At 40.4% G+C, this 13,889-nt stretch overlaps 1 protein-coding gene across 5 annotated transcripts in view; it reads right to left on the minus strand.

Annotated features, from left to right (window-relative positions):
• The window catches only part of ADGRG2 (adhesion G protein-coupled receptor G2), a 59,775-nt gene extending 49,480 nt beyond the window's left edge, over positions 1-10,295 (minus strand). For 3 of the 5 annotated variants that reach the window (XM_039551195.1, XM_039551202.1, XM_039551177.1), the window contains exon 1: positions 10,237-10,295. The gene's annotated coding sequence lies outside the window, so the exon portion shown is untranslated. Of the gene's footprint in view, positions 1-9,748; positions 9,835-10,029; positions 10,100-10,236 lie in introns of those variants that run through there. The other 2 variants (XM_039551191.1, XM_010394469.4) reach the window with 2 other exon arrangements.
• Between the last annotated feature and the right edge of the window lie 3,594 nt (positions 10,296-13,889).

Raw genomic sequence — 13,889 nt, forward strand, 5'->3', positions numbered from 1 at the left:
TGCTAAGCAAATGAAGCTTTGGAAATTGATTAAACATACATGCAAATAAATTATACACATATAACAACATAACATAGAAAGCATAAAGCAAAGGCTTTTTAAAAATTAAGAGCACTGCAACATTGTTGCCAGTGTTTTCAAGAATTATGCAATGTGCAATACTTCTAACAAATATAAAAAAGCTGACAGAAAATAAATCATATGCTAAAACAATGGTCTTACCTAATATACACAATCCTATGCAGGAACAGATCGAAACCAAACAAAAACAAGTTTAAAATGGGAACAAATGTCAAAGGTGGGCTAGCTTTCTAAAGATCCCCAGGAAACATGTTCAAACCTGTACTCGGCTTGCTTCTCAGAATGTCTAAAAACCATGTATTAATAAAGTTGTTCCATCAGCAAACTGAGTAGCAGAATTACATTAATTATCCTAAGAACCTGATAATGAAAACTGTTGTGCTTAAATACATCTGACAACTTCAAGACTGTTCATCTACAATATAATTTCCTAGGATTAAAAGAGATGCTTATCCAAAAACTGCGTTTCCTTTCTTTGCTTACTCACACTTCCCATTCTAGTCTCAAATTAGGTTACTTCCAAGCAAAACCAAGCTGCCATTCTATTCTTACATTTTATGGGGAAATCTCTTCTTTAGTACCCAAACCATCTATCCACAGTGAGGTATTTAGACAACAAAACAAACACAACTGCCAGCATCCCTTGTCTCTACTACCTAGACACCAAGAGTTGAAATGTGAATGGGATGGAGCCCAAAAATACTCAGTGGCATCCACAAGTGTAGCCACCAATGCTAGCAAGTAATGAGGCAAGCTGCTTGCTTTGTGTCACTAATACTGATTCAGAATGCTCCTACATTCCCTGCTTTTAGTTTTCTCCTTAAGCCTCAGTCCTGCACACAGATACACATGAAATGAGATGACTAGGACAGAGGTTTTCTCCTCAACCACCAAGCATGCCTTCTATTTTGTTTGGCAGACCTCATTAGACAATGATGTTAGTGTCCCATCCCCCAGAAATAAAAACTGCATTACAAAAGTCTAAATTTGAGTACAGGAGCCAAGAAATTCCTGGTACTGACTCCAGACCTGTCTGAGCACTTTGTAGCCCTGAGGAGTTTGAATGGACTTTCCTCTAACTCTGGCACTTCAGAGCGAGCTTTGCTAATATTTGTCCAGTGTTTAAACAAAAGGCTGTAATAAATACTTTCTGTACATTTAGGTTTTTATCTCATCTGGGCTTTTTTGACATTGATCTCACTTCCTGAGATGGGCCTGGCAAAGACAAATAGGGACAGAGGCAGAGCTTCTTGTTGATTGAACACAGTCACATCAAGAACTCCAAAACTATTCAAAGCTATGAATGAAAATTAATGATCCCAGGCAAAGCAATAAAATCCAGATAGCAGGAAACTGAGTAAATGTATAAAGTGAAATACTGACATGGTCACAGCTCAACTGACTTTTTGCAAGACTTTGGACAGTTACACTGCTCAAGATCTGTTCCAATGTCCAGATAAAATACACAATTAAAAGAGAATTACCTAAGAGAGGTAAAATAACATTTGTGTTCCTTTTTTTTTTGCAACAATGTTGTTTAAGCACTACCAAAGAAAAAGATGCTGCTAGCTTTGGTATATTTTTAAAGGAAAAAAAGCAAGATATAAAACACAATTTCACCATATCTATTCAAATGAAGATCATATGATACATTCCAAAACATTTGGCCATTATGTTCTTCTTAAATTTATTTAAGTTTTTTCCTGTATTAGAATCCTAAATCTTTACTCTTAATGATCCTGAGCACTAATGTAATTGCAATATATAATTGTGGACATTATAGAATTAGGCATAAGGGATTATTTTCATTTGGTTTTAATTTTGCTCATTTGCTCAAATGAACACTTGTATTGTTCTTTATAATAGAAGAATACAGCATGACTGAGAGATCTCTGCATGAATATGCATAGTTTTTGCAGTAGGATGAAAAATTTTCACTTGTATATTACGCAAATCTAATCAAGTACAACAGTTACTGAGCCGCCCAAATGTGGGGAAAGAATTCTATGCACAGACTACAGGTAAAGATGCAACCAGCTGTCTTCAATTTCTCAGTTACAACTAAGTCATTTTTATTTACAAAGAGCTAAGTGTCTGAAGAAGATGACAATATAAAACATTTCTTTATGGTCAGCAGAAAAAAAGAAAATTCAGAAAATATAAATTAAAGGCTCAGGCATAAATCTGTTACCTCTTGTTTTCTCTCCACGAAGAGTGTTCTATTTTGACCAATTACAACCTTGTAGCATTGGTACCCAGGTCTCACAACATTTCACACCATCTTACTAATTTGAAAGTCAAATTAGAATTGACAGAGATTTTCTTAAATGAACAAACATACTTTGAAAAACTAAATTTTTTTGTCTGTTGTGTTATACATGTTCCAGTTCTGCATTAATATCACATTCTTTGCAAATTAAAGGGGTTAGTGGAAACAAAGACAGAAAAATGGTATAAAAGGAGTTTGTATTCTTATTATTAATACTAATTAGCTCATGCCATGCTAGTTTACTACTTTCCAAGTGTGCACCCATGGGTGATAGATCAAGACATTTAGGACTTACCTTCAGCAACTGCTTGCCTTGTACTACAGCAGATATACTTTCATAGGATTAAAGATGAAGAAAGTGCAAAACATAAAAACAGCTGTTGTGTTCTCTAAAGTATTTTGCTAAATCACTTTTGGAAAAATACATACGAATTTCACAATTCCTGTTGAAAATACATATTTACTAGCAGTATTTAACATTTTATAAACTATTAGTTCTTTTATGCAAAGTTTTAGGCAGAGCAGGTTTTCACTGCCAATGTATAAACAGTGGATTACAGAAACTTACGTTGGAAATCATGGCCCAAAACAATAATTCATTTACTTCAAATAATGCTGTCCATCTACTGCTGCACTTCAAACTGCTTTGTTCAAGCCACACTTATTTCATCCGTATTCTCTGGGTCTCATTCTGTCCTCTGTAGTCATCCCCTACTAAGATTTTGGATTTCAATAAAAATATTTCTCAAATTTATAGAAGTTACTGCTGAGGAGAAGGGTAATAATGAATGGTAAGCTTCTGGCTGCTGTTCTGTGATATTCTGCCTTATTCAAGTCTATACCAGGTGATAAAAGGCTAAAAAGAGCAAGAGAAACACATCATACTGCCCAGGTATGAGAACTCCTTGATGTCTTTCCTTTCAGAAATGTAAGGCTGAAGACTTCTTCCATCAACCCCTTATATTTTCCAGACTGGAACCAAAATGCAGTAAAGTTTTAATGTTATTTTTAAATTTTGGCTGGAGCAACTTAGATGTAATAGGGAGGACGTTTATGTTGGAAACTCTTGTGTCACAGTTAATCTTGGCACACACAGTATTCGCTGACTTAACAGCAGAAGTAGCGCCATTGATTTTAAAATGTTGTTCCATGGGGGGTTTTTTAATGTGTTTTTCCAAAATACAGTAACAGGATTATTACTGTCTGATAATAATTTGGTTTTCATTAATTTTCTCCAGTGTTAATCATGTCTGTAAAAACTGTATTCTTTATGGTCACTGTGTTCATACAGTTACTTTATGTAGAACACTAGCTTTTTCTAAGACTGTAATGGTAATGTGTTCAAGTACCTTCCTCCTGACATAAATCTTTACTGTTTTCAAAGACATTAAATATTTTACTTTTTAATAAGTTGGCTTACAGATAGCAACCAGCCACTTTTGTACAGACATCAATCATCTACAAAACTCATAGCTGGTTGATTGAGTTCTTATGAGAACTGAACAGGAAGACGAACTCTCTGAGAAATCCATTCTTTTGTTTAGCCTTTCAACTGTTGCAGGATAGTGCCATTAGAAAGACTTTTTAATATATTTTATTTCACAAATACCAAGCTGTGCAAGCCAAGGTCTGCCTTCAGTTCAACTCACAGATCTCCCCTTAGATTCATCTAAAAGTGCTAACTTAATCACTCAGACCTGTGTAAGTGGATTCAGGAATGGAATGTGCTATTGGATGGCTCTCCATTACTGACCTCAGTGCCAAAAATACTGCACTTTTGGTACTTAATTGTCTTGTACAGCAACTTGTGTCCTATATAGTGCAAAAACAGGGCAGGGGACAATTACAAGCAAGTTTTGTTCCCTCTTATCCAGACTGGAAATGTTTCACCTCCTCATATCCAATTGTCACCTGGGAGATGAGCAAGAGGCCTTTCTCTAGCTTTTATAAAAGTTTTACACTATCCAGGAAATCCTTATCTGCACGATGTATTCCCTCAAGAGCACAGTATTGCCCACACCCTCTATTAATCCTAGAGCAAACTAAAAAGCCCTTCAGTGACAATGCCTGAGCAGGTTTCCTCTCAAAAGAGTTTACAGAGTACTGATGAAGCATGGCAAGCAGAGATGCAATGAAAGTAGTTGTTTGTCACAAGTCTGATTATTTCAACTACAGACAGGCTGTTTACATTTTCCTTAATACTTTGGGGTATGGACGTATATAGGTTTAATGGAGGGGGAAACAACAAGACGTGTTCTGCAGAGAAGACGACCACACAAAGGTTGGCACATCAGAAAAGATTAAAAGAACACTACGCGTGCACCTTGAGCCATATAAGAACATGAGAAAAGGTATACAGAGATATAAGCACAAAAAAGTAGACAAAAAGTTTTCAAAAGCCTTTGTATTCAGTTACAGGACTTGATTTGATGCAGAGAGAAAGAGGGAAGGACAAAGACTTTTATAAACCTCAAGTATTCATATTAGTGAACAATGCAAGCAGACTGTGAGGAGTCAGGTGAGGACCAGGCACGCCAAAAAAGAAGACCATCCAGCTCATGCTTTCAATTTTCCTACTTTTCAGAAAAATAAGACTTCTAAAAGTTTCATCTTACTGTAAGTGGGGGAAAATAAAAAGCAAATAGTTGTTTCTGCTCAGTTTACACTTTTCTTCCCCACTCTCCTTTTCAAGCTCTCTTGGCTTGAACAGCAACACCTTAGAAAAGAAATTATACTGTGATTTCATCCTAAGCTTCACTTTATGGACTTAACAGGTGTCTTGGATCCTGCTCTTGGAGCTCTTAAAATTTCTCTGGAAGCTAAGAAGCACAGTATTTGGTGGTGGTTTTTGGTTGAAAGAGGGGGTGTGGGGGTGGTTTATAACAGTCTCTCAGGCTTTTTCAGTCAACAGCCCAATGACCAAAACTAATAGTTTGTACCACAGAAATAAAACTCATCAGTTTGGAAAGATGGATGCACTAAAGCAAGCATCTTCCAAAGTCCCACTAAAACTCTGATAAAGAATATGTCATCACTACCCTACACAGCCTAAGGAAATACAGTCATGTTGGCACTTCAGCCTTCACATGGGGTAAACACTTAGGGAACCTCTATTAAGACATTCTAGGAAACAGGGTTATGCCAGAACTGCATTCTGGGCCTCCTTTAGCACTTCTCAGGGTTCAATGTAAGTCTCTGCAGGGGGACAGGAAATGGTACCATTGCCTGCATTAGACTGCATGACAAGTTAGTCAATAGCAAACATCTCTAAATACTTGAAAGTCATCACACAGGTGAGTAGATGACTCGAAAGCAACTTCAGAAAAGTTTATTTAAATCGGAGCCATTCCTGTGTGCAATCCCCACAAATGTATCAGCTCAAAAAATTTACGTTGTACAACTAGATTCCACATGGCTTTTTTCAACATCACCACCTCTATTAAAAAAAAAAAATATTTGCCTTCCCAGAAATAAACCACAATCACCACATTGCTGACTTGTTGAAACATAGATGAGGGTGAAAAAAAGAAAGCATTTTTAATTCAACTTATATGAACACTGGGACTATGCTATGAATAAGTAATGGTGGAACAAAGTCACCTCAAAACATGAAGAAACCCATCAGAAACCCATTCAGTCAGCTTATGTCCATAATGAATTTGGTGCAAAAGAAACAAAGATATTCAAAGTCTTGTTGGGAACTCAGAACCTAAACATGGAATTTGGCAGCATTCATAGTCATGCATGCCCAGATGTCTAATAAATTCAGGCAGAGAGGCACAGTAATTTTTTCTCTAAAGAAAGGGAGTTATTAAAGGAATATTTTGAACACTAAAAGCATCAGTAAAAGTGCTAAGTTTTGTTATGTGTGCAAAATAACATTTCCATAATTATAATAATCACATTACTTCTTGTCTTTCTAGTTCTACCATTTCTAAACATGTCACATATTATCAAACATGACAACTTCTGGCAAACCTTCTGATGGATCTCTTAGACCTTAACTCCTGAATGATTCCTTTAAGGAACACCATAAATGAGAACATAGTGCTTAATTTGTGAAGTGTGGTGGCCGGTGAACCTACGTTACAAGGGACAGAGAGTTCTCAGTAAGACAAGTCCCCAGTACCACAAGAACCACTTTATGTTAGGGTGACCAGAAAGGCTTCTCCCAGGATGCTTGTTCTGTTATGTTAATCTATCCCAGTTTGGATTCCCCGGTTGGCTGTCAGCCTCTATCCCTTGTCACTCCCCCAGAGCTTCCCCATTAGTCCCTCTTCCCTAGTCCCATCTTTTCCCCACCCCCGGATAAGCCCCCGGATCGCCAGCGTTCTCTCATCTTTGCCCCTGAATCTTCGGCAGTGTAGAGGCAATAAATGCTCCTGCTGGAACTCATGCAAAGGCCCTTCCCATCTCCTTGCAACCATCTTTATACTGAAGCAAGCTGTGCGTTTGTGCCTGCACGCATGTGAGCTACAGGGCCAGACAGAGACAGTAATAGTGAAAGGTTGTTCTTTTTTGGTAACTAAGGCATCACTTGAGGTACTCATGCAAATTTCAGAAAATATAAATAATGTGGTAAGTTCTAGTAATTTTCTATAAATTCTACAGATTGAAGAAGTATTTTAAGTAGATTGGGGAACTTTATTAAGTATTTCTTTTCTATATACTGTCTCATCTAGTATAACTGACATTCTACAGTCTTCTTTTAAAACAAACAAAAATAAGCTAATCATGTTCCTAACTATACTTTTTCTATGAGCTGGTAAGAACACTGTATTTAAGCAGCCAGCAGAAGATGACCTAGAACAGAACAACAAAATCACATTTTTATAAGGCACTAGCTGAAAAGCAGCTGTTGTGTCAAACAGTATTTATATTTCTGTGCTACAGAACTCCTCAATAAAAGAAAGACAGAAAACACCGAGTCTGGGACTTGAACTGCCAGATACACTTCTAAAATCTTGTATTAGTTCCACTGCATAACACCTGCAATAAAACTGTCCTGAAGCTGACGTAGGTAGCACTCACAGGTTGAGTACCTGTGGCATACAAAATATTCAGCTCACAGCTGAAGACAAATCCATGTGACTCATGAAGGGAGGAGTTTGAGATCCACTTTTTTTGTCTTTGATTTAATGTCAGCTAGCAAAGACTCTTTGTCCATCCTGAACAACAATAAATTTCAAAGGTATTTTGTCACAAAAGGAATGCAAGACTCCCAAGTAATTGAGTCCTATTAATTACCATATAGTTATACAAGCCTATCTTTTTCATAGAGCAATTATAGATCCTTTCCAAACTGTAACTCCACCAGGAATTTATGACTGGAAAGAGTAAGACCCTCATAATCATGAGCACCTATCTAACAAACGAAATGATCAACTCTATTCATGTTCACAAGCTGAGTAGCATCTACCAACAAATTAATATTCTCTAAATCCTTGCATCTGGAAAAGAGCAAAGCTTTTAATTGAACCTAGATACAAAACTACTGGTAGACTTACCATTTATCAGAAAGCTAACATTTCAGGCCAAATAACATGACTTATTAATGCTAATTCTTACATTGACGTCTATGAGATTACTTGCACGAGCTACCCTTTGGCCTTCAAATAATCTAATCTATTATTCCACTGAAAACATAAAACTTCAAACTCAAGTGTAGTGATCAGTTTTAAAGCTAAACTGCATTTGCCAAGGCCACTGATCATGTTACATGCTAGGAACTAAGAATTGTCCCAATTTAACAAGAGTTATTCCCCCATGAACTCCCAAACTTTCTCAATCTGCCAACACTCTACAGTTACTAGTGGAAGACCTGACTAAAAGCACTCACAGCACAAAAACTGTATATATTGGGTAATTAACTTGAGAAAGGGAATTTAGTCCTTCATCTCTCTCCAACTGGCCCTAATCTGAGCCAATTTGTGTTGATGTATTAGAAACAGAAGTTTAACATTAAATTTGGAAGGCACTGAAGAAAAATGAACATGCTAACAAACTCCATTTGATCTATAGAATTACCTTAAGATACTAAAGTAATATTAATAAAGATACCAATAACACTAGTTCACTTGGTACCATAGTAGAAATAAAATAATATTATCTTACAGTGTAGGCAGAAAATTTTGTGGCCCCAATTCGTATCTGAGCAAATTCTGTTTATGTGCAATTTCTTTCCTGCATCTTTTTTCAAAGCATTCCACTTCAGAGCTTTGTCTTCATCATTAAATTATAAGTGTGCTTCCTCAGTGAAGACAAGTACTTGGAGATCCTCCTAAGCAAAGACATGTTTTTTGTTCTTTAGTTTAATTCAACAAACACACTACTGGTCACCTAGCAGAGGAACAAATCTTGCTTGTTTCCCCCATGGAAACAGTTACAGAAGTATGCTTTCCACTTGGGAATACCCTTAACGTTGAAAGCTTAAGATCAGGAATATCAGCTTGTGCAGCTCTCTTCTAGTGATGATGTACACTGTTAGCCTATACAACCAAAAAGGAGGAACATGTTCTGAGTGGACGCACATAATGCCAGATTTACTTTTTCAGTAAAAGTGACAGAACTGGAGACACAACTAATTTGCTTTGGGATTGATAACGCTTAGGTCTGGAGGTTGTAAACTCTGTTTTTGCTCATGTTGAAGCCAATTCCACCACACCTTCAGGGTTACTCTGATTGTAGGGAGGTTGGCCCAGATAACCCACTGTGGCTCCTCCTAACCTTACCAATTCTGGGATTTCATGTAAGTCAAAACTAGACAAGGCTTGCACAATCACACATTTAATTTGCTGGATAAGCACACATTGAACTAGTGTACAAACATTTATTCCCTGTTTTTACATGAATCAATGCAAGAAAATAACACAGTAAAAGCAAGAGAGTTCAGTACTGTTACAAATACTACCCACGAATGACTAAATCTATATATTTGCAAAGCAAAAATAAAGTCAGTCAAGAAAGGCTGCTTCCAGTACACTTAGCCAGTGGACATGACAAAAAAATCCCCAGACAAACCCCCGTCTCGAAATAAGTATTGTGCACAAAAGGCGACTGAAGACATCACTTTTAGTGATACAGGTTTCCTTGCAGAATGTATGCGAAAGAAGCAGGGAAAACCTTTAAGCTGAATACATTCTCTGCACCCGTTCCCACAGAAAACGGGTGTGAGAGCAAACCCCGATCCAGTCTAGCAATACCGTCCCAACGGGATGCTACCCTGTCTCTTCGTCTAAACCGCATTCAAACGCCACCAACGCCTCTGTCAAAACCACTCACTTTTCAGGCCAATTTAAACGCGCTACTAAATGTTTCTCGCCGTTGACTAATTAAGCGCCTAAAATAATGCCAGAAAGCTGAAGGAGAGCTTTCCGCCAGCAGCACCGAGAGCTGTACCTGATGCGCAGCGCGGCGCCGCTCAGGACGAAGCCCGGCCGCCCTCCCCGCAGCCCCTCACGGCGGCCTCACCCCGCACCGGCCCGGCGCGAGTCCCAACGGGCCCGGCCCCGCCCGCGGGACCTCCCCGCTCAGCCGCGCTCCCCCCGGCCGGGCGAGACCCGCAATGCCACGCCAGGGCACTGCGTGACTAAGCGGGAGCCGCTGGACTTGCCCGCGGAGGTCGGAGCTCCCCGACCTGCGCTCCTCCACCCACCACCGCGGGACCTCCCCGCCCTAACCTCGTTCGTCCCTCCGGGGAGAGTCGGCGGAAAAACCCATCCCAAGGGAGCCGCGCACCTCTGCCGCCCGGCGCCGCAGAGTCGCTCACCTCCACCCGGCTCAGGGCGACTCCCACCCCCGCAGCCCGCCGCGCTGCCGGCCCCTCCCGCCCTCGGGAGCCCCCCGCCTCCGGCCGCCTCTGCTCCCGCGAGCCTGCAGCCGCTCACCTGGCGCCGGGCGGCCGCCCGTCCCGTCTTGTCCCGTCCCGTCCCGTCCGTCCCGTCTTGTCCTGTCCCGTCCCGTCTTGTCCTGTCCCGTCTGTCCCGTCCCCTCCCGTCCCTCCTGCCCCGCGCCGCAGCTCCCCCGCGCCGCTCGCTCAGCACTGGGCACAGCAGGCGCGCCGGCGGCTGCGGCAGCTGGGACAGCCACTGGACGGGGGCGGAGGCCGGCGAGGGAGGTGCTGCGAAAAGCTGAGGGAAGCCGGCGCGGCGGCGGCCAGCGGAGCCGCCCGGGAGCGGCCCCCGCCGCCCCTCAGCAAGGCGGGCTCGGCAGCCCCGGCGGCCCCGGCCCCTCCCGCCCGGCGGCCCCGCGGGTGCGGGCGCGGTCCGGGCTCCGCGGCAGCGTCTGGGGCGCGAGGCCGGCCCGGCGCGGGGTGCGGGCAGCGAGCAGTGCCGGCTGCGCTGGGACAATGCGTGCGGACACTCGGTGGCTGCACACAACCAGCTCGGGGAAAGGAACTACTGCGAATAAACTGTTTCACATTCCTTGGTGGGCATAGTGCTCACGGTCAAATCAGCCTTCTCTCTTGCATAGCTTACTTGACCTTTAAAACAGACTTAACTACCTGAAGCCCTACTGTAAACGTAGTTTTTCACAATTAGCAACCTTCATTGAATTTCAATGAGATTCATACTTTCAGTCCGTTCAGATTATTGGTAGTGTAAATGAGCTTCACTATCAGGACAGCAGAAAGCTGCAGCTGTGGCCCTCCTTCTTTTCAATTGCTTGAAATGAAGCATATTCTGAAAATGCAGCATTTTCAGTTACTCATTTTATACCAAATGTTAAGGAACGGCTCCTTGCATGTGGGCTGGAGCTTTGGTCACTAGGCACTGCTGAAAAGAGACAAAAGCCTGGCTCCAGGGCATAGCTGGCAAAAGCACATACAAAGGCAAAGGCCAGAGCTGTAGGCAACAACTCTTCTCAGTGTTACTGAAAAGATAAGACAAGACACGGACAAATTCTAGGAACTCCACAGACGGTAGGTCTTCCTGAGGATACAAGGTGTGATGAGTCCACATGATGAGCATAGTTTTGTAAACAAATACTTGTGAAAAACAGATGGGGGTAGATGGAGAAACTTGTTTCATTTTGCTTAGATCAGTGGTGTCTTTGGCTACTTTGGAGCTGGCATCTAGTGGAACACAAGGCCAGTGCTTTTGCAGTTCCTCACACGGGAAAAAAACAGGAGGCATTGGTCTTTTTCTGCCTCGCTTAGTGGAATATCTTTCACTTCCTCAAAGGCTTAAGGACCACAAACTTTGTTCTCTTCCTCGCTTAAACCACCTGTGAGAATTATAATTCCTCCTTCACTGCTGATCTGGATGTCTGAGGTCAATGAGGAAGAAAAGAAAAATTGTCCTAAAGTTAGTGCTAAGGGTGTGAATATCATTTGTCTACGAAAAGACTTGCCTCGTGATTCTACACCAGTGATCTTCTGACACATCCACAAACAGTGCACTTTACCAATATAGCTTAGCAATGTCTCCTCAGAAAGGCTAAAATGTTGAATAAGGATGGAAACTGAAGCCCAGCTTACCCCTGGACACCTTACCTGTTGGTAGTGCAGGGTCAGGAAGCTTTCTGTATTGCTTTTTGTGTGAACAGTTACTTGTGTACAGATACATGGAAGTCTGTCTCTGTCTATCCAACACACCTCTGACAAATAATACAATGTTTTGGATAAAAATCAGCCAGCTGCTGAATTTTCAAGTACTGAAATGTAATTGCAGGCAGGGGATTTACCTCAAAATACCTATTCTCTTTTCACTCAGACCAAATTAATTTACTAGGAGAAATTACCTTGCAGCCCACAAAAGGAAAACACTCAATTTATATTTCTGTTTATTTAAACTGTGTATTACATACAACTGGATGTTGTCCAGTAACTCTCAGAGAAACTACACCATATTGATTTGTAATGACCTAAAAACTAAGTAAAGAACTTAATTCCCAATGTATATGTGTTGCTGTGCTTAATTGGAAAAGTCCCTGGAATCTTTCTATAGTCACTCATATACCAGTGTGCCATCTATACAGTTCTAGGATTACACTGGATCTGGGCAGCGTTTCATGGAAGCCAAAGGCAAACTCCTATGCACTTACCAAGAAGACATAGACTTGAGCAGGTCTGAGGAACAAGCATGGATAATTGAGGAACAAAGATCTTTTCTCAGTAGTTCTGTCATATTTTTGAGAAAATGCCAAAAAAAAAAGGTTACGCTAATTCAGATTGCTCAATGCCTCCTTTATTGTGCTTGTGCAATACTGAGCACTGGTTTAGTAGGAACAGCAGGTGAAAAATGCGGGTTTAAGAGAATGATACTTCCTTGAAGAGAAGGAGTCTAACCTTCCCTCCCCAAGCAAAATGATCCTATGAAAACATCTTAAATAAAATGAATTTTTTCTGGATCTGGAAGACTCTCCAGAAAATGGGAGCACAGGTAGCATAAACTGGTGTTGATATCCAGTTTGGCCATGCATTCTTCTAGTGGGAAAATACTGGATTTCAAGGGTTTAACAACTGAAGCGTTTTATTTTCACCTATGTGCAACAAGATTGAATGTAGAAACCCCAACAACAACTCTGACAAAGTCAGTGACTGAATTCCCATTAGCTTAATCTTAACCAGAATTTCACATTATACTTTCTAAATGGTTTGGGATTTATTTTTATTATTATTATTGCTTTAAATTCTTTCTGTCTTTATTTATATTTGTGTATGTATATATGTTTCTTAGGAAGATAAGACATTACCATGACGTGTTGAGGTATTAATTTCATGTTTGGAATTTATGTATCCATATGGAATTTGTTCTGATTATATAATTCATGTCTTGGTAGGAAAGAAACATATGTAACTGACAAGGGAAAGAGGAGAGGGAGGTAGTGGGAGAAGTAAGTATGTTTGCCTTTTCACTTATGCTTGTGAAGGTTTGAAGCTGTTGTTTCACAAAGCTGCTTGACAGGACTTCACTATTCCTTAGTGGGCAGGATTGGGAGGTTGCTTTGCCTTGTGATGTGTATATGGTTGACCCCAGGGAGCATGAAGTTAGGGGAATGACTATTTCAATGAATCAAATTAACATAATACCTTTTATGTCGAATCTAATTGGTCTAAAAACAAAGCAAAAAAGAGAATTTCCATGGCTCTTGATTTTGTGGGGTTCTGTCTTCTTCTCTGCCATGTGATGTATTTCTGTGAACTTCAGAAACTGATTGGAGGTACAAAAAGCAGTTAAAATGGTTACACTTCTCTGTTTCATATATATAGTCCTTCCCCAAAATCACTCCTGTTCTATAATATCAGTTATCACACACATAAATTACAGATCTTTATTTAAAAACTATGTTAGGGATTTTGTTTTAACTGATGGTAGCACTGAAGATTAAATAAAATTATCTATGAGTCCTTTGGTCTATTTTCTGCTTTCAGCATTACAAAGACATAAACAACAAGTGAGCAATTTTAGGATAAGGAAGTGATATAGCCTAGCTGTGATGCTGAAAGGATTTAAATGTATCAAGGAAGGAGGATCTAAAGCCTAATCTTAAAACTGCACATATTAGGTGCAATGTTGAGAGCTTGATTTGTGAAAAA

The sequence above is a fragment of the Corvus cornix genome, chromosome 1 (assembly GCF_000738735.6).
Source record: "Corvus cornix cornix isolate S_Up_H32 chromosome 1, ASM73873v5, whole genome shotgun sequence".
NCBI lineage: Eukaryota > Metazoa > Chordata > Aves > Passeriformes > Corvidae > Corvus > Corvus cornix.